Source organism: Loxodonta africana, chromosome 10 (assembly GCF_030014295.1).
Source record: "Loxodonta africana isolate mLoxAfr1 chromosome 10, mLoxAfr1.hap2, whole genome shotgun sequence".
Lineage (NCBI taxonomy): Eukaryota > Metazoa > Chordata > Mammalia > Proboscidea > Elephantidae > Loxodonta > Loxodonta africana.
Window position 1 is genome coordinate 48204449 of NC_087351.1, and position 19581 is coordinate 48224029.

The following is a 19581-nucleotide window of genomic DNA, read 5'->3' on the forward strand; positions in this document are numbered from 1 at the left end:
TTCTTCTCTTCCTCCCCTCCCCATTTCCAGTAGCAATGTCTTTTCAGAACTTTACAAATGTTGTTTGTTTGGGCTATGGGTTTTCTCCTTACTTAAAAAAAAAAAGAAAGAAACCCTCACATCTGAAACTAATGAATTCAGCCCACACTCCCAACTGGAAGCCTCTATGCAGATGGAGTTTCATTAACTGAATATCTGTATCATTAGCTGCGCAAGAAAACAATTCCTGCCCACATGGATAATTAATAGAACATTTTACAGGAAAAGACCATCTTTTGCAGTAACTACCTGGCCCTTGCTTAGAAAACCTGTCAGCTTTAACTTTCTTCTGCCTGTGACAGTCCTTCCTAAAAGCAGTTAGAAAGCTCGTCTTCAAAAGGAGTAACCAACCATAACCATTTCCCTACACAGCTGCAACCTACCAGGTCTCACCTAAATTCCTGGTAGGTTCAGCTTAGGTGTACACAAGAAGAGAAGGAAATTACCCTGTGACTTATACCCTCAATAATGCTGTAGGAGGCAGACTTTCCTCCGCTCCAACGACATACCGTAGCCTGGTGTTCAGTGGATCATTCCTTTGATAATAATGGGTACAAATGGTTAATACACTAGCCTGCTAACCAAAAGGTTGGTGGTTCAAGTCCACCCACAGGTGCCTTGGAAGAAAGGCCAAGGGATCTACTTCTGAAAATTCAGCCATTGAAAACCCTGTGGAGCACAGTTCTACTCTGACACGTATTGGATTGCCATGAGTCAGAATCAATCCCATGGCAACTGTTTTTTATCCATCCTTTATTCTATGGAAAGATTTAATCCTGAGTTTTGGATCAAATTCCCTAACAAACCAAATTCCCAAAACAAGCCAAACCCACTGCCATCAAGTGGATTCCGACTCACAGCAACCCTATAGGACAAAATAGAACTGCCCCCATACAGTTTCCAAGGAACACCTGGTGGATTTGAACTGCTGACGTTTTGGCTAGCAGCCATGGCTCTTAACCGCTATGCCACTAGGGTTTCCTATGTGTGTGTGGGGCGGGGGGGGGGGAGTCATTATATTCTAGCTTTTAAAACTCCCCCCTGAAAATTCAGGTAGAGAAATTCTTTCCACTTATTGCCTGCCTTAACCAGGTGTGCAGCATTAGCAGCACAATGTTTTCACACAGCTGTTGCTTTTTATCTAAGAACCAGATGCATTTCAGAGGCGGGTGATTTCAGGATAGGGTTCTGGCTCTTCTAATTAGCTTGGCATTCTACTGCAGCTTATAAAGTACGTTCCTTTAACAGGCAATGTACAAATGAAGGAGTTCTAGAGTTTCTAATCTCTTCAAGTCAAACACATTAAATGAATACAATTTTTTTATTGTGCTACAAAATATACCAAAAAAACAAAACCTGCTGCTGTCCAGTCCATTCCAACTTACAGCAGCCCTATAGGACAGAGTAGAACTGCCTCATGAGGTTTCCCAGGCTACGAATCTTTTCAGAAGCATATTGCCACATCTTTCTCCTTCCGGGAGCAACTGGTGGATTCGAACCACTGATCTTTTGGTTAGCAGCTGAGCACTTTAACCACTGTGTCACCAGAGTTCCTTGGTACAAATATACACAACAAAATATTTGCCAAAAATAATACAATGTTAAACCAGGGTTTTAAAAAAGCTAAAAGAATAATAATTGTAAAAGAGAAACAAAAATATATAAACTGGGTAAATACACAAGTTCCAACAAGAGTGTGAGGACCCTAAATCAGGGTGTTATAGGAGAGTAAGGGGCCCTGGTGGTGCTGTGGTTAAAAGCGCTTGGCTGCTAACCAAAAGGTCTGCAGTTAGAACCCACCAGCTGCTCCTTGGGAGAAAGATGTGACAGTCTGCTTTTGTAAAGATTACAGCCTGGGAACCCCTCAGGGGGCAGATCTACCCTGTCCTATGGGGTCGCTATGAGTCAAAATCGACTAGATGAGTGGCAGTGGATTTGGCTTTTTTTGATATGTGTGTACCCTGGGAGGAAAGACGTTAAATCAGGACATGTTACCTGAACCACTAGCAAATTTCTTTTCAAAACTGAGGTTTATGCCATTTCTTTTCAGCAATTGATTATAAAGAATGTGCAAATAAGCAAGTAATAAATAATTTATAAAATATATTTGCACAGGATGTGTTTAAGATTCTGCTCTTAACTAATATCCATCAGTTTAATATGATAGCCCAACGGAGCAGTAAATTGAACACAAGCTCCTTAGAACTTTTTAGGTATAGAATATGCGTGAGCTTTTAAATGCCTATTCCCTCAAGTATTGCATGTACACAAAACACGCATAAAAGATGCACACACACATACACTTACATAAAGTACAGGATAGCAAGAGAGTTTGCTCCCCAAAATAGCCTTCCATTACAGCAATTAAGAGAAAATAGTGAAAAAAGGAAAACAAATTCTGAAATGCAAAAAAACAAAACAAAACAAAAAACTCACTGCCATCGAGTCAAATCCGACTCAAAAATGCAAAAAGCTTCTGTTAAATGGCAGGTTTCATCAGTAAGAATGCTTAAGTCAGTTTTTAGATGGTGTATCTTGGTGAACCTGATTGGAACCAGGCTTATAAGTTCCATCTGTGAATTCTGTACAATTTGAAGGATGTGCAAAAACTGCAGCTTCAACAGTTCATGTAAAAAATGTTTCAGATTAAAAAAAAAATCACCATGCAGTAACATTTCCGCATTACTAGAGGGGTTGCCATGGGCACCAGAAAGAAGCTCAGTATAAGGACTGAGGTTACTCGTGGGGGATGGGCAGAAGCAGGATGTATAATATCATCAGCTGAATGGTAGTGCCTTCATTCCATGGGCCTTCAACAAACGCCGTGTATTGTTGGCCAGTGGAAGAGAACTGGTCTATATGATTGTGATATCCTTATGAAGTGAGAAATAACTGATAACGCTCAAATTTATAGGGAGATGAAATTGAAGTTCCTTGGCTAGGGTTATAACCAAGCTTAGAGGATCTGTTGGTGACCACAAGCAGTTGCCCAGGTCCCAACCCTGCTCCAGTGTGCTTATATATGTATCCTTTTAGATTGCAAGCTAGTTTATATATCCTTCTGGACGGCAGGTTAGCTCAGGTCAGAATTAACCCCAAACTGTAAATCTGGACCAGAATTTGGTGAACTCAGATGGCCATGGATCAAAACCCTAAAAAATAGTCAGGAAAGAACTTATGTAGTTCCTTCTAGAGCCAATCTGGAATTAATTTGAGTTTATTCAAGAAATGGCTTAGGATAAACTTGGTATTCCCAAATAAATCACCCCTCCTGATGGAGATCCCAGTCTCCTGTGGTAGCCAGACTGAGCCTGAAATAAAACGTGTTCTCAGTTTAGACACACATACCTGCGGTTGAGAAGAGCAATTCAATTTATTATATTCTAGTCCAATAACACATTTAACCCCAGGTCGATTCTGACTCATGGCGACCTCATATGTACAGAGTAGAACCCTTCCATAGGGTTTTCGAGGCTGTGACCTTTAGGAAGCAGATCTCCAGACCTGTATTCTGAGGTGCCTCTTGGTGGATTCAAAACACCCTTGATTTGAAGCTTAACTGGTTGTACTACCTAGGAACTCCTCATTAACATACACCAAATATAACCAAACCCATTGCCATGGAGTCAATTCCAACTCATAGCAACCCTGTAGGACAGAGTACAGCTGCCCCATAAGGTTTCCAAGGCTGTAAATCTTTACGGAAGCAGACTGCAAGGCAGAGCTGCTAATGGGTTCGAACCAAGGACCTTTCGGTTAGCACCTGAGCATTTAACCACTTCACCAACAGGGCTCCTACTGTTAAACGCATAGAAGAAGCTTTATGGAGTAATGATAAATGTATGGAGTTAGTTAGTATTACCATCATAAGGAGGATGTTTTAAAGACAATGAAAATGTTGGCTGTTACAGGTATAGGAGAGAAAATAAGCAAATACCCAAATATTCGTGAATAAGACATTCCTATCTTTCCTAAACTTGGGACAAAAGAGACTAGGCAAGGATGCAATATTTATTCCTTTCTTTTAGCTGATAAGAAGAACTTTTAAAGAAGAAGAAATCTATGGAATAAACTAGAAATGTGCCTCAAGACAGACAAAGGGAATGCAAAATTAAATTTCCCATGTGAAAGGGAAGGTACAATGAAGCCTTCTACATGAGATACCTTTGGAGAAAATTTCAATTTCCCTGTTTCTTTTCTTTCTTGGTTGCTTTATTTTTTCACAGATATGCTCTATGGAAAGCCTGAAAGCCTTTTCATTATTTCCTATTTTTCTTTTTACTATGTGGTATACATTCATTTTTTTCCCTTCCAATGTTGAGGGAGTTCCCATTTTTTCTAGTTTTGTTTTGACACCTAGCTGTAACCAACAATACCTTCCATCGAATCCTTTCTTTCATCTGTTCAATTTCTCTTATTTCCTTCATCTCTCTTTTTCCTTCACCTCTTCCTTTCCTCTTATTAACCTTCACAGTTCCATAAAGATGTATTTCTTTCTTTCTTTTTTGCAAGCCCAACTTACTTTTCTATATAAGCTCAAGTTTCTATCCATGAGTCTATCTAATTAGATTCATGGACTCAGCCTTTTTAGCAAACTTGAAACTCTTATATTAATTTATTACACATTTTATAAATTTGCCTTTGTTTTGAAGGGGTTTGTAAGATGCTGTTTTCCTTAAGAGAATAAAGAATATTTCAGTTTGATCATACAGCAACTCCACAAACTGTTTTATGTTGTATTGACTTGTTAAGTTACTGATTTCTGAGGGTCAGTTACACTAGATTATGCCATGATTTGAACTTGACATTATGCCCTTTGTCATTTTTTCATATGGCTTTTCTTATGGAAGGGAGATGAATATTCCAGTGAGTGGTATTTATGCCAGAAACACACCTTCAGGGAGCTAAATCTATGAGAGATGAACAATAACTTAATGTTGCGTGATAATTGCAGTATTTGAGCTCTTTTTCCAGCCAAATAGCCATGACATTTGAATGCATTCAAAATTTTTTCAACACAAAAATTTCAAATTTATGAATGAGAGTAATCTCATTTTCAAGTCCCTTCCTAGTTATGAATATTTGCTTTTTCTGTATATCCCTTCCCATGCTTATAGTTTGATGCTATATTTCTCTACATAAGGCTTGGAAACAGAAGTAAAAAAATGTTCTTGAAAGCCACGGATTATGTTGGCTCACAGATGTGAGATGTACAGTTTTCTTTAAATAATATAAAATAAAGCCAGAGAGGATATGAAATCCAAGCAGGCTTATTTATCAGAGAAAAAGTATTCCTCTATATCTACCCAGAAAGGAATTTTTTAAACTCATAATTTGGCTCAATTTTTGGAGTTTAATACCATGTAAGAGTCTCTGAACGAAGTTTTGCATAAGTCAACAATGGAATTTCTTTACCAATTTAATCAACTTAGAAAAAAAAAATTGATGGTCTTTTCTACTTTGGAAATAAGGCTTAAGGGAAGAACTTTGACTTTTTCCCCTTTCAAGAAAAGTTCACTTTTAATATAACAGCATAGAAATAAATCTTTTCTTTTAAAAACATTTATATATGAATGAATGTGAGTGAATGAAATCTTTGAAAAACTTAGGAATAAACTTTTTTGATGCAGTTGAGAGACGACAAAGGAGTGTTATTTTTGCGACCATGTAATCATAGGTTCATTCATTCCTCCCAATTTACTTTAGTTTATTAAGTAGAAGAAATTTAAAATAAATGAAATTAAGCCTTGAGAAAAAGGCTATACTCTCATCAAAAATAAACCGAAATGTGAATACTTAGGAAATCTTAGAAATGAAATATTTTTAAAAATATTTTGGAAGCTGTTATGTTTTCCAAATTTAGAAAATGCATTAACTCCAAAAGCTCGTGTACTACTAAAAATCATGAAACACGGAACTGATGTTTACCGCACTGTTCTGAATTAGCCACAAAGCTGAAATAGAGTCGTGCAACCAAAACATTCATTTATGCATCACAGATGATTTTTGGATACAAGTGTTATATTTAATATTAAAATATATACTTTAAAAAATATTAGATAGTTATGAAAAACTATCTTATCCTCTTAGGAAGAAACCCATTGCCATCAAGTTGATTCCGACTCATAGTGACCCTATAGGACAGAGTAGAACTGCCCCATAGGGTTTCCAAGGAGCGCCTGGTAGAATTGAACTGCTGACATTTTGGTTCTTAGCCACTGAGCAACCAGGATTTCCATCTTAGGAAGAGCTTCTCTTTTAATCTTAGTATTCTTTTCCTTTATTTTCCTAGTTGTCTTTGCAGCATAGACTTTCATCATAACCAATTGGATTTAACCAGTAATATTTCTATTTACACTATGTTCTAGGAGGGATTTTTAGCATAAATGAATCATAGAGCCTGTGAGTTTTAGACATGCCTTTTTTTAATCCATGAATTTGGAGGTATTCTACCAGTAAAATATGCTTCTAGAATTGCTGAGGATATCATATTCTTTTAATAGACAACAGTAATTTTCTCCAACTACATAATGTCTCTCTGTGTCAGTCTAATAATTATATGCTATCAGTTTTGTGTCATTTCCTCAGGGAGTCCCTGTCTACTATGCCCCCCTTTTAACTGTTTCACTTTATTCAACATGCTCTCTAATTGCCATATCAAAGGTTTACTTGAACTCCTTTGTAAGTATAATCCATTTGACCACAAAATCATGCATTTGTAGTTGAGTATGCGTTTACATCAAACTTATAGCTTTGAATTTCACTTAGGAGAAAAGCCTCATATTTTAATACAGGTTTTGAATACAGATTTACTATAAAATAAGTGAATAATAATGCCAGGTTATTTTGGAAAGTGTTCTTTTATGTGATCACTGCATTTAATACAATAACAAAATGGCTGCCCAACAGGTGGTCTTTTCAGAGTGTTAAGCCACAAGAATCAGAACAAAAAGGACGCCCGAATCTAATGTTCTTCAGAATTCAAAAAGCTGTTCACTTTCTTTTGTTAATTTTCAGATTTAGCCATGTTCATTATTGTTGAGTCCCAAATGCAGGACATTCTTTTTTGACATTTTGCCCTAAATAGACACTGACCAAGGCTGACTAGCCAACTAGCTATTTGTCACAGGCAAGCGGAAACTAGTCGTGAACAATGAATGTGCATTCTTGGTACTTAAATGGCTAAGGAAAGGACCAGTTTTGACATGCTGCAAATCTGGCAAAGTCTGGGTTAACAAAAGTGTGTTTGACAAAAGATGAACTTTCTTTTCCTATATTTTCCCCAGAAGTAAGTATTTAATTATGTCCTAACACATTTCTTCTTTCTTGCCTGGAGGATTATATGCCCTAGTGAAAAGCTCATTCACTCTCTGAGGTTATCATGTGGCATTATGGACCATACCATTCAAAAGCCTTCTTTGGAAGGAATTATTTCTTTAAGCAATCATTATTCACTTAAGGGAGAAGCGTTGTAAAAAAAACGTATAATTTCATTGTAGTTACCATTATACTATGGTGGTAGCATTTTATAAAGTAAGGTTGTTTAATAAGGAACTTTTCAGAAAATTGATGAGTGTAGCAATGTATTTTTCTAACGCAAAAATATCAGGCTACATTAAATACAAGAAAGAAAACATTTCAAAGGATTTGAATTTATAAATAGGAAAGTGAATCAAAGGAAAAAATAAAGAAAATAACTTTTTACTTGAAGGTAGGATTTAAAGTTTACATTAGAGTTAAGTTGTTGAATATCCTATACATCATTGTAAAACCTGTAGTCTTTTTAAGCAAGGGCTTTAATACTAATATGTACAAAGCATGGCATTGTTTACATTTTCATAAAGCTAAAGAACTCCTCGGTTAGGGAAAGAGCCTAGTAATAGGTGCTTGTGAGAAGGGCAAAAACATGAATTTTATGGTATGAATAAATTGAAGTAATGCCTATGTAATAAATTCACATTTGTCTCCAAGAAATAAATAAATAGGAAAGTTAAAATAACTAAAGTGTTTTTGTCTGAGTGGTGTCATAGAAAAATAGAAGCATTAAAAAATCTTGAATTTAAAGGCTTTATTTAAAAATTCAGCTTAAGGGATACGTCTGAGCTGCTCCAGATTCAGAGTCACCCTTACCTTCTGCATCAACAGTACTGGTCAAAGAATACTGATGTTCAGAACGGTGAACCTGAGCCATTTACAATCTGGTCTTCACAATCATCAAAAGAAGATTCTAAAATCTAGAGATTTTAGAAACCTCTCTCTATTATTGTATCTTAATCCTTGATACTCAGTAATGTGTGTACTAAAAAGTCATATTTTGTTTCCAAAACGTAGCAATCTTTAAAACGCAGAGTTTATTTTGATGCTCATAGTTTTTATTAGACTGACCTAACCAACTTCCATTCTTTAAACATTCCAAAGTTCTCTGGCTTATAGAATTTCAGCCTAATCACCTATCTGATTTTTAAAGTAGACCCAAGTTTCCCAAGTTTCTATGGATTGACCAAAAAGAAATCTGGTAAGAGTAGACCAGAGAACTTATGTCCAGGCCAGGAAATGGCTTCCATGACTTCCGTGGTTTATATCGCTTCCACATACATCCTACTGGCCAGAACTCAGTTACATGGTCTACATCTAAATGCAAAGGAGTCTGGGAAGTGTCTTCGTTGTTGTTGTTAGGTGCTGTGAAGCCTTTTCCAACTCATAGCAACAACAGAATGAAACACTGCCTGGTCCTGCACCATCCTCACAATCATTGCTATGTTTGAGCCCATTGTTGCAGCCATTGTGTCAATCCAACTCCTTGAGGGTCCTCCTTTTTTCCTCTGACCCTCTACTTTACCAAGCATGATGTCCTTCTCCAAAAACTGGTCCTTCCTGATAACATGTCCAAAGTAAATAAGACAAAAGCTCGGCATCTTTCCTTCTAAGAAGCACTCTGGCTGTACTTTTTCCAAGACAGATTTGTTCATTCTTCTGGCAGTCCATGGTATATTGAATATTCTTTGCCAACATCATAATTCAAATGCATCAATTCTTCTTCCTTCTTCCTTATACTTTGTCCAGCTTTTGCATGTACATGAGGTGATTGAAAATACCATGGTTTGGTTTTTTTTGGGAGGGGTCAGGTACACCTTAGTCCTCAAAGTGACATCTTCACTTTTTTAATTCTTTAGAGGTCTTTTGAAGCAGATTTGCCCAATGCAATGCATCCTTTGATTTCTTGACTGCTTCTTCCATGGATATTGATTGTGGATCCAAGTAAAATGAAATCCTTAACAACTTCAGTCTTTTCTCTGTTTATCAGGATGTTGCTTATTGGTCCAGTTGTGAGGATTTTTGTATTCTTTATGTTGAGGTATAATCCATATTGAAGTCTTTGATCTTCACAGTAAGTGCTTCAATTCCTCTTCACTTTCAGCAAGCAAGGTTGTGTCATCTGTATATCACAGGTTGTAGTGAGTCTTCCTCCAATCCTGATGCTGAGTTCTTCATATAGTCCAGTTTCTTGGATTTTTCCTCAGCATACACATTGAATAAGTGATCATCCCTTTAATAATAATGGCGCAAATTATAATGTAATCTTCCCTTACGCCAGAGAAAGAAAATGGTATTGGTGTGCATCTAATGGACCTCAGGCACAGTGATTTTAAGCAAAAGATTACAGATCATTTGTTTTTTCTGTTCATCCACTGGGGTATGTACATTTCCAAGCTTGACCTTCTTGTACATGCACCTTACGTAAAAATGTCTTCATTTTCACTTAGTCTGCTTTTTAGACACAGTTTATCATTAACATTTGGGGATAAAAATTAAAATACCCATCCAGTCCTTCCAAAGTGTTTTTAATTATCTGCATTTTAGGGACACCACTTTACTTAGGTCCTGGTGGCATAAAGAAAAACTGTGCTGCTACATACCATAAACAATGGTCCTTAAACATTTAGACCTATTGAAGTGTTCAAATCTGAACATAAAAATACAAATTTGTATAGGAAATTTGCAAAAAAAGAAAACTGAAAGGTTCTGTATAGACCCTGTACTGTTTCAATGGTACTAATTATAATTCAAAGCAAGACTGCACATATGTGATGTTCAATATAGTATATTACTGTTTTAAAAAATCTATTCATTGAAAAAAATAGGATCAGTGCCATCAGTGAACTATTTGTGTAGACTGTGGCTCTCTGCATTATCAAACATGTATGCATTTACTTGTTTTTAACAGATGGCTATCATTTTTTATCCTCTAGTTCAAAAGTGTGAGGAAAGGTATAAGTCTTTAATGTGGATTTTTAACATTAAGTAGCATTGGAGAGTTATTTTGCTCTTGGAGAGTTTGCAATATATTGTGGAACTAGAAAATGAAGCCATAATTAATTTGAGCAGCTAGTCCAGCAATTTATCTGCACTTAAAAAACCGATGAAGTACAGCCAGAATGCTCCTTAGAAGCAAGGATGATGAGACTTTATCTCACGTACTTTGGACATGTTATCAGCAGGGATCAGTCCCTGGAGAAGGATATCATGCTTGGTAAAGTAGAAGGTCAGCAAAAAAGAGGAAGACCCTCAACGAGATGGATTTACACAGTGGCTGCAACAATGGGCTCAAACATAGCAAGGATCGTGAGGATGGCGCAGGACTGGGCAGTGTTTCATTCTGTTGTACATAGGGCCACTGTGAATTGGAGCCAACTCAATGGGGCCTAACAACAGCATAAAATTGATTGGTGGAGAGAATCTAGTTCACTGCTGGGACCAAATAGATTTTTTTATAATATTGTTATGCTAAGTTGAACATCACATCTTTTATGTTCTCCCCATTTGGCCTTGAATAAACATCAGTACAATAATAATCTAAATGATTTGCATGTGGTCATGAGCAGCTGCCCATCTGCTTTGGACAGAATTATACAAATCAATTACATGAACATAAAAGCCAAATAAATGTGGGTTAATCAACAACAGAAATAAAATGGAAAAACTCTTAAATTTTGTTCTTCGTATATAATCCCTTCAGGAACCAAAGATGGGTAAATTACACTCATTAACCTTGAAAAATTAAATGATTTGTACACAATAGGTTTGAAACAATATCTATTCCTGGTTATGATGAGTATTTTGTCTGTGACACAGCATAGTTTAACTGAAGGTCTACAAAGGTGATTGTTTTGATATGCTTAGTTCCTTCCTAGAGAGATTATTCCATGAAATTAGCTCGTATTTGTTTCTCACTCCATAACTCAAACTAAAAATTCCAAATGCACGTTGACCATTCTAGGTGTAAAACCTGTGGCTGTTATGTTGATTCTGATTCATAGCAACCCTATAGGACAGAGTAGAACTGCCCCATATGGTTTCCAAGGAGCAGCTGGTGGACTCGAACTGCCAACCTTTTGGTGAGCAGCTGAGCTCTTAACCACTGTGCCGTCAGGGCTAAAGTGAGTATGTATTTAGTTTGAAGAAATCAGTCCTGAGCCTGTAAACAGAGACTTTCTTTGAAAGAGACCAAAGGAAACTTTGTTTATGCTTTCTATTGGGCATTTGTCAAGAAAATATTATCAAATTACTTATCACTGCCATGTAAAGCCCATCAATGAAGAAAACTTGCCTATTGGGATAAAGTCAAGCAAAATCCTAAACTTTTAGCTTTTCAAATGCTGTTCTTATTCCATAAAAGTAAGACTTAATCAGATTACTTTTCTAACCACCAGACTCTTGGGGAGATCCTTGTGGGGAGCCCCCAGGACTGAGTTTCTTGTCCTGGTTTTCCATTTCCATTAAGATGAAATACTTCACTGTGTTTGGTTGCCCCCTCACCTGTCAAAGAAGCCCCCAATTTACAGGATCTGAGCTGGAAATCCCAGTGGGCATCCTCTCATAACGGCTTTGAAGAAAGCCACTGGCTATAATTCTCCAAACTGAGAAAAAACTATACATGAAGAAACAGGCTTGTTAAAAGAGTATTATATTAGCCCAGGAAGACTGGTTTGATTGCACTATTGCTTAGACTGAACAAGCTGCCTAAATTGATAATCAAACCTTGGATATCTCATCAGATATCAAGAATCTAAACAAAAGATTCAGCGCCTCCCCTTCCAGTGCTACCATTCTAGCATATGAAATGGCCACTGAAAAACTTTTTTTCCATCCCTGTCTTTTCTCACTATTTTTTGTTTCATGCTACCTTTTATTGAGCACTTACTCTGTGCCAGTCCCTCTGCTAAGGGCTTTGCTTCTTTCATATTCTTCCTCCCCTTTCTCCTTTCCACATTTGATCTTTCTTTGAAGACGAGAAGTGATATAGCCCAGCAGATTCCAGCTCTTAAATCATTAGCTTGTTCTGAGAGTGTGACTGGGCAATCTTTCTAATCACCTTTTGCCACCTCTGCCTGTTTTTTGCCAGCACCTGCACACATTCTGATTTCTTAATCACTCAGGGGTTTTTGCTTACCATTGTTGTTTTCACAGCTCTTTATGCATCAGGGTTAATCCAGGGGATTTCAACTTGGCACTGGAGGATTTAAAACACTTCTTAATTAACACAGAAAGAAGACTCACTTATAATTTATTTTAAAAAAATATCCAATGCTGATCGAAATAATATTTTGGAGTAAGTAGGTATGTGGTGAACAATCTTCCATGGTTCTTCATTCACTGATTCCTCCTGCTGGTATGAGGGCTGTTCAAAATAGCACTTCAGTTTTTGGTTTATTTATTAAGATCCTGCACTCAACTATAAGAAATTAGCCTCCTAGAGGTGAATCACTTCCTATGCTACAAAGAAGAAATCGGTTCCTATAGCAAAGAAAAGACCACATACATTCCTGAAACCCACAGTAAAGAAAAGATCAAATAGGTTTATTGCAAGTGTAAAACAGAGCAGCTGGATGTTTAAGTTATGTGGATTCTGGCGTCTGCAAGAGCGATCTCGTTACTACCCATTAGATGAGGGGTACGTCTGAGATGGGAGCACGATGGGTTTTTTGGTGAACTTTTAAACTCAAAGCTCTTTAGTAATTGAAAAATGGAACAGCTCGAAGAAAAGTGTTTTCCCCCAAGTAAGATATTCTGAGAGCTAATTGCATAACTGCACTGGGAGAGACACTGAGAGAGCTCTAGTCAAGCCCCATGTCAGGTACGCTAAAATTGCCCTGCTGCCGCGAGTCAGTCTTTGCTTTAATTATCTGCTAAATGCTTAGGCAATAGCCTGCTTCTCTTTCCTCCGCCTGTTCTCATCCAGTGTACTAGCTGCTGGCTTATTGAATCGGAACTTTCAAAAACTCTTCCCTTCCATTTCCAGGTGGCTAATGCCAATTAGACTCTAAGTCTTTCAGCAGAAAGGTATTCCTTAATAAGGGCCACCTCAGGGGACCAATGTGTACCAATTTACAGTTGAACTGCTGGCCTAAGCCATGCTGCATACAAGTCTCAAAGAGGCCAGGCTGGGGCTCAGAGAATTACTAAGTTTTGGTCTTGCATCTCTCCTCCTCTTCCACTTCTCTTTCTTTGCTGTTTTGTTGATGATAAATAAGAAGGCACATAAATATCCACTCATACTTGGAAGGTAAAAGCTCACACACAGCACACGCTATGTCCCATGAAGAGGGTATATAACCTTCACTTTGCCACCAGCTTGCTCAAACTAAAGGAGTCCCTGGGGTGGTGCAAATAGTTAAGTTCTCAACTACTGACCTAAAGGTTGATGATTCAAGCCCCCAGAGACACCTCAGAAGATAGGCCTAGCAATCTGCTCCTGGGAGGTCATAGCCTTGAAAACCCTCTGGAGTGCAGTTCTATCCTGACACACGCGGGGTCGCCATGTGTCAGAATCAACTCCACAGCAAATGGTTTGTTTTTTTGGATTTGCTCAGCTAAGTTTCTTGCCTGTTCAGATACAGCCAACGAAAACTTGTCAAGTTACCATTACTCTGGAGGCTGCCTCCCAACACCTACTTCTTATAACACCTCAACATTTATACAAGAAACTTTTATTGAGCACTGACTGTATATGCAGCACTCTGTGGTATTTTGGGTATACAGCTCCTGTCCTTACCTAAAGAAATTCACCTCCTTCCTGGCTACATGGCCTTCTCACTGAGGCAGGTTATCCGGGTCCAGCATTCTCCCTCAACCCTCCAGTTTCATGTTTCAGTCCCTTTAGGTTTTTTGGGGAGCTGATTAGCCAGTTAGTGAGGTAATTTGGGTAATGACTCAACCACACATATTAATCCAAGATTGCTACCTTAGTTGGGAGGCTGTTTTCAGGAAGAAGATTTTTCCTGTGCTCCTCACATCTCAACATGCGGTGGCCATTTGCACCCCAACTGGCCCTGGATTGACTGTGTCTTAGAAAAGACGTGAAATAAGAGCTACTGAATCTCTCTCCTAAAAGAGTCTGTATTCCAGAGTTATAAACACAAATGCAGATGAAAGTTCCTTTGGGTTGGGGGACCCTCTGTGCTCTGTACCAAGGAGCATGGCCTACCAGGTGACCAAATCCACTAAAAAAAGCATCAGGCTTTCAGAGAACTAAATGCTGATTCAGCCTCCCTGGCCAATGGTAAATAGCAGGGCATGTGAGAGGGGTTATAGTAAATAAGTGGATTTCTTTTCTATAGTATTTCGTCTTTAATATTAGTACCTCAGCAAGAAGGCGATCTCTTGAATTCTGTAGTTCAATAGAAACTATGACTGTACTTGTGGTATTCAGGAGTACTACAACGTTTCCATATCTCTTCATTTAGTGATCTGTTTATGCAAGGTCACAGCCTTGAAAATTCTCTGGAACACATGCAGTTGCCATGAGTTGGAATCAACTCCACAGCAACTGTTTGGCTTGGGTATGCTGTTTGTATTTAAAGTTATTTCACCCTTTCCCCTATTCTTCAGCTGCCTGCCTTAGCGGTATTGTAAATTTATTTGCAAGTTAGAGTAGAGCCAAGAACATGGGCTTTGCAGAAGACAGGCTGAACAACCTGCCCCTTACAGAGGGCAGAGGCCCTCACTTTTCTGACTTTCTGATCCCTTAACTACAAAGTAGGGAAAATAATACAATAGCCTCTTTGCTTGTTGTAAGGATTAAACGAGCTGATGCCCATGAAGTCCTTCATACTTTGTCAGGATTGAGTAAATACTCACAATTATAAGTTCCTGTCAGCTCTTATTCCTTTTCAACTTTTTTTTTTTTAACCTTGTTTATTAGTGAAAATTCACAGAACTGAATTAAATTGCATCCATCTTAGGGTTACAGATGTTTACTACACAGGTAATAACTCGAAAAACTGCATTTAAACAGACCATAATAAGGTATTTAAAACAGCTCTCTAGTGGTTTCTTCAAAGGGGCTTTTTTCTGAAATTTTTACTTTGAGACCCAGGAGTTACAATCAAGACCCTGTTTACAGTAATAACGTCTTAAGCAAATATAATGTACTTAAGCATAGTAATATATTCCCCACACTCTAGCCAGAAACCAGAGTGATTTTTCTAAAATGCAAGTCTGATCAGGCCATTCCCTGGCTCCTCAAGCTGGTTTACAAGGCAGTGCCAGGCTTGTGGAGCCCTGGTGGCACAGTGGTTAAGAACTTGGCTGCTAACGGAAAGGTCAGCAGTTTGAATCCACCAGCCACACCTTGGAAACCCTGTGGGGCAGTCCTACCCTGTCCTATAGGGTCTCTATGAGATGGAATCGACTCGATGGTGATGGGTTTGTTTTTTTTTGTTGTTACCAGGCCCGGGCTTTTTCCTTCTCAGGGGCATCTCTCACAGGCTCCCCTCCCCAACACTCCACGCATGGTAGCTATACAATGACAATACATTGAATGAATAAATGAAGAAAGGAAACAAGGTGGTTACATTTTCTGTAGCTTTTATTGAACTACTGAATTCAACAGATGGCCTTTGCTGCTGCAGGAAAAAAAGTGCAACTATTAATTTCTAATGTAATATATATTTCAGTATTTGATTGCTATCAAGGAAAGGACGTATTGTGAAATTCAATCACAATGCTTTGATTTTTTTTTTTAAGGTGATTCATTTTTCCCCCCACTAGAATTTCCTATTCTTCCAGTTTACTTCAAATGTTTAGCTTCAGTGGAAATCAATTCAATTAGTTTATGTGTCTATGTATTAGATGTCTCTGGATGGCTGAAATGGTTAAGTGCTCTACAACTAGCCGAAAGGCTGGCTCTTTGAACTCACTCAGAGGTGCCTCAGAAGACAGGCCTGGCAGCCTGCTTCCAAAAGGTCGCAGCTTTGAAAATCTTTCGGAGCAGTTCTACTCTGCACACTTGGGGTCACCACAAGTCGGAACTGACATGAAAGCAACCAACAATAACAATAGCAAAATGTATTAAATGTTTAAGAACGGTAGGAGTGGAGAGATGGACGCTCCTACATTGCCCTAAGTATTTTCATGAAAAGCTTGCAACTCTTCAAAACAGCGGAAAAGAAATATGCTGAAAAATTAAAAAAAAATTCTTTCACCACAAATTAAATCTTGCTTTTTTTTTTTCTTTATGCTGTGACTGCCCACATGGAAATGATTTTCCTGAGGAGGGAGGCAGATAATAAGCAATAAACATGGTATATAAATAAATTATGTGGTTTGTTAGAAGCTGAGTGTTTTGAAGGGGGGAACAATAGGTCAGGTGAGAGGAATCTGAAGTCGTGGGAAATGAATGTGTGGAGGCAGGGTATACTTGGGTCAGGGTGGAACCCATTATAGGGTTGCCTACATTTACAAAGAAAAACAAAACAGGATGCCCAGTTAAATTTCAATTTCAGGTCAATTAACAGATCTTCTTTTAGTATAAGTGTGTCCCATGCAATATTTGGAAACTGCTGGCACTAAAGCATTGTTTATCTGAAATTCAAATTCAGCTGGTGCCCTGTGTTTTATCTGGCAATCCTACTCCACTAAGAAGGTGGGATTTGAGCACAGATATGAAGTGGATGTGAGACGGTGTTCCAGGCAGAGAGATACCGAGAGCCCAGGCTAAGGGGTGGAGTGTGGCCGGTGTGTTTGGGCAGCCAGGAGGCCAGTAGGCTAGGGTAGAGGAGTGAAGGGGAGATTGTCAGAGAAGGAAAGGGGGTTTCGTTGGCAGGGAGAGTGGGCTGGTCATGTATGGCCCTGAAGGCATTTGGAAAGACTGTTTTTTTCTCTTGAATAAACTGAGAATCCATTGTAGGGTTTTCAGCAAAGAAGTGACGTGAACTGACTTACGATTTTAAAGGATCACTCTGGCTACTGTGTTGAAAATAGTGGAGAGACAAGGGAAGAAGCAGGGAACCAAAGGAGGTGTTTGCAGTAATCCAAGGGATTAGTATGATGGTGGCTCAGACTGGGGTGGAAGCAGTGAAGCAATGAGAAATGGTTGGGTTCTGAGTATAGAATATATAGAATTTTCTGACAAATTGAACGTGGATATCAGAGAAAGATAGGAGTGAAAGATGGCCTCTGGGGACTGGAAGAAGAGGAGCTGTTATCCACTGAGATGGGGTAGACATGGATGGAGCAAGTCAGAGGAAATATCCGGAGTCTAGTTTGGATGTGCTGAATTTGATATGACAGACATCTAAGAGGAAATGTCGTGTGTGCTAGATACGGGAGCATGGAGTTTGAGACAGAGGTCTGGGCAGGAGATAGGAATTTTGCACTCTCTGTAATTTCCTCTTCAATCAGCTTTCCCAAAGGGAAATGGCCTGTCACAATTCTTTTATGGAAATTTTTGTCCTCCTTCCAGTTTTAGTTGAAAAATGAACTTCTCTGAACCTGTTTCTTTGCTTAGTTTCCTGTCACCCATCCATTATTACTTTTTTTTTTAATCATGGCAAAATACATATAACAAAACGTTTCAACCATTTTTACATGTACATTTCACTGACATTAATTGCATTCACCATGTTGTTCAACCATCATCATATCCATTTCCAAATTTTTTACATCACCGTTAGCAGAAAATCTGTAAGCAACAACTTCTCATGTCCTACTCCCACCTGCCCCTGGTAACCACTAATAAACATTTGTCTCTGTATATTTGCTTATCCTAGACATTTCACATAAGTGGGATCATACAATATATGTCCTTTTGTGTCTGACTTCTTTCATTTAGCAGAATGTTTTTAAAGTATGGTCAGCAATAAAGAGGAAGGCTCTCAGTGAGGCAGATTGACGTAGTGGCTGCAAAAATGGACTGAAGCATAACAACAGTTGCAAGGATGGCACAGGACCAGGCAATGTTTCGTTCTGTTGTACATAGAGTCGCTACGAGTCAGACTCGAGTCGACGGCACCTAAGAACAACAGAGTTTTTAAGGTTCATCAATGTTGTAGCATAATCAGGACTTCATTTCTCTTTATGGCTGAATAATATTCCATTGTATGAATTTATGACACTCTATTTATTCCTTATCTTTTGTTGGACACTGGGTTGTTCACACCTTTCGGCTATTGTGAATAATGCTGCAATGAACATTGGTGTACAAGTATCTATTTGAGTCCCTGCTGTCAAATCTTTTGGGTAAATGCCTAGGAGTGGAATTCATGGGTCATATGGTAATTCTATGTTTAACTTTCTGAGGAACTGTCAAATTGTTTTCCACAGTGACTGAAACATTTTACATTCCGACCAGCAATGGATGAGGGTTCCATTTCTTTATATTCTCACCAACATCTCTTATTTTCTGTTTTTCTGATAATAGCCATCCTAGTGGGTGTAAAGTGGTATCTCATTGTGATTCTGATTTATATTTTTCTAATTTCTGTGTGGGTCATAACAAATTATGAGTAACATTGTGGAGAATGGGAATTCCAGAACACTTAATTGTGCTCCTGAGGAAACTGTACATAGACCAAGAAGCAGTTGATCGAACAGGCAATACTGTGTGGTTTAAAATTAGGAAAGGTGTGTGTCAGGGTTGTATACTTTCACCATACTTATTCAATCTGTATGTTGAGCAAATAATTAAAGAAGCAAGACTATATGAAGAACGAAGCATCAGAATTAGAGGAAGACTCATTAACAACCTGTGATATACAGATGACACAACCTGCTTGCTGAAAGTGAAGAGGACTTGAAGCACTTGCTGATGAAGATCAGAGACTACAGCCTTTGGTATGGATTATACCTCAACATAAAAAAAAAAAAGCCCACTGCGGCAGAGTCAATTCCAACTCATAGCAACCCTACAGGTGAGGAGTGGCCTTTTGATTAGCAGCCAAGTGCTTTAACCACTGTGCCACAGGACTCCTTCTCACCTCAACATGAAGAAAATAAAAATCCTCACAACTAGACCAATAAGCAATGTCATGATAAACACAGAAAAGATTGAAGCTGTCAAGGATTTTGTTTTACTTAGCTCCACAATCAATAACCATGGAAGCAGCGGTCAAGAAATCAAACCATATGTTGCATTGGGCAAATCAGCTGCAAAAGACCTCTTTAAAGTCTTAAAAAGCAAAGATGTCGCTCACTTTGAGGACTATGGTGCAGCTGACCCAAGCCATGTTATTTTCATATGCATGCAAAAGATGGGCAATGAAT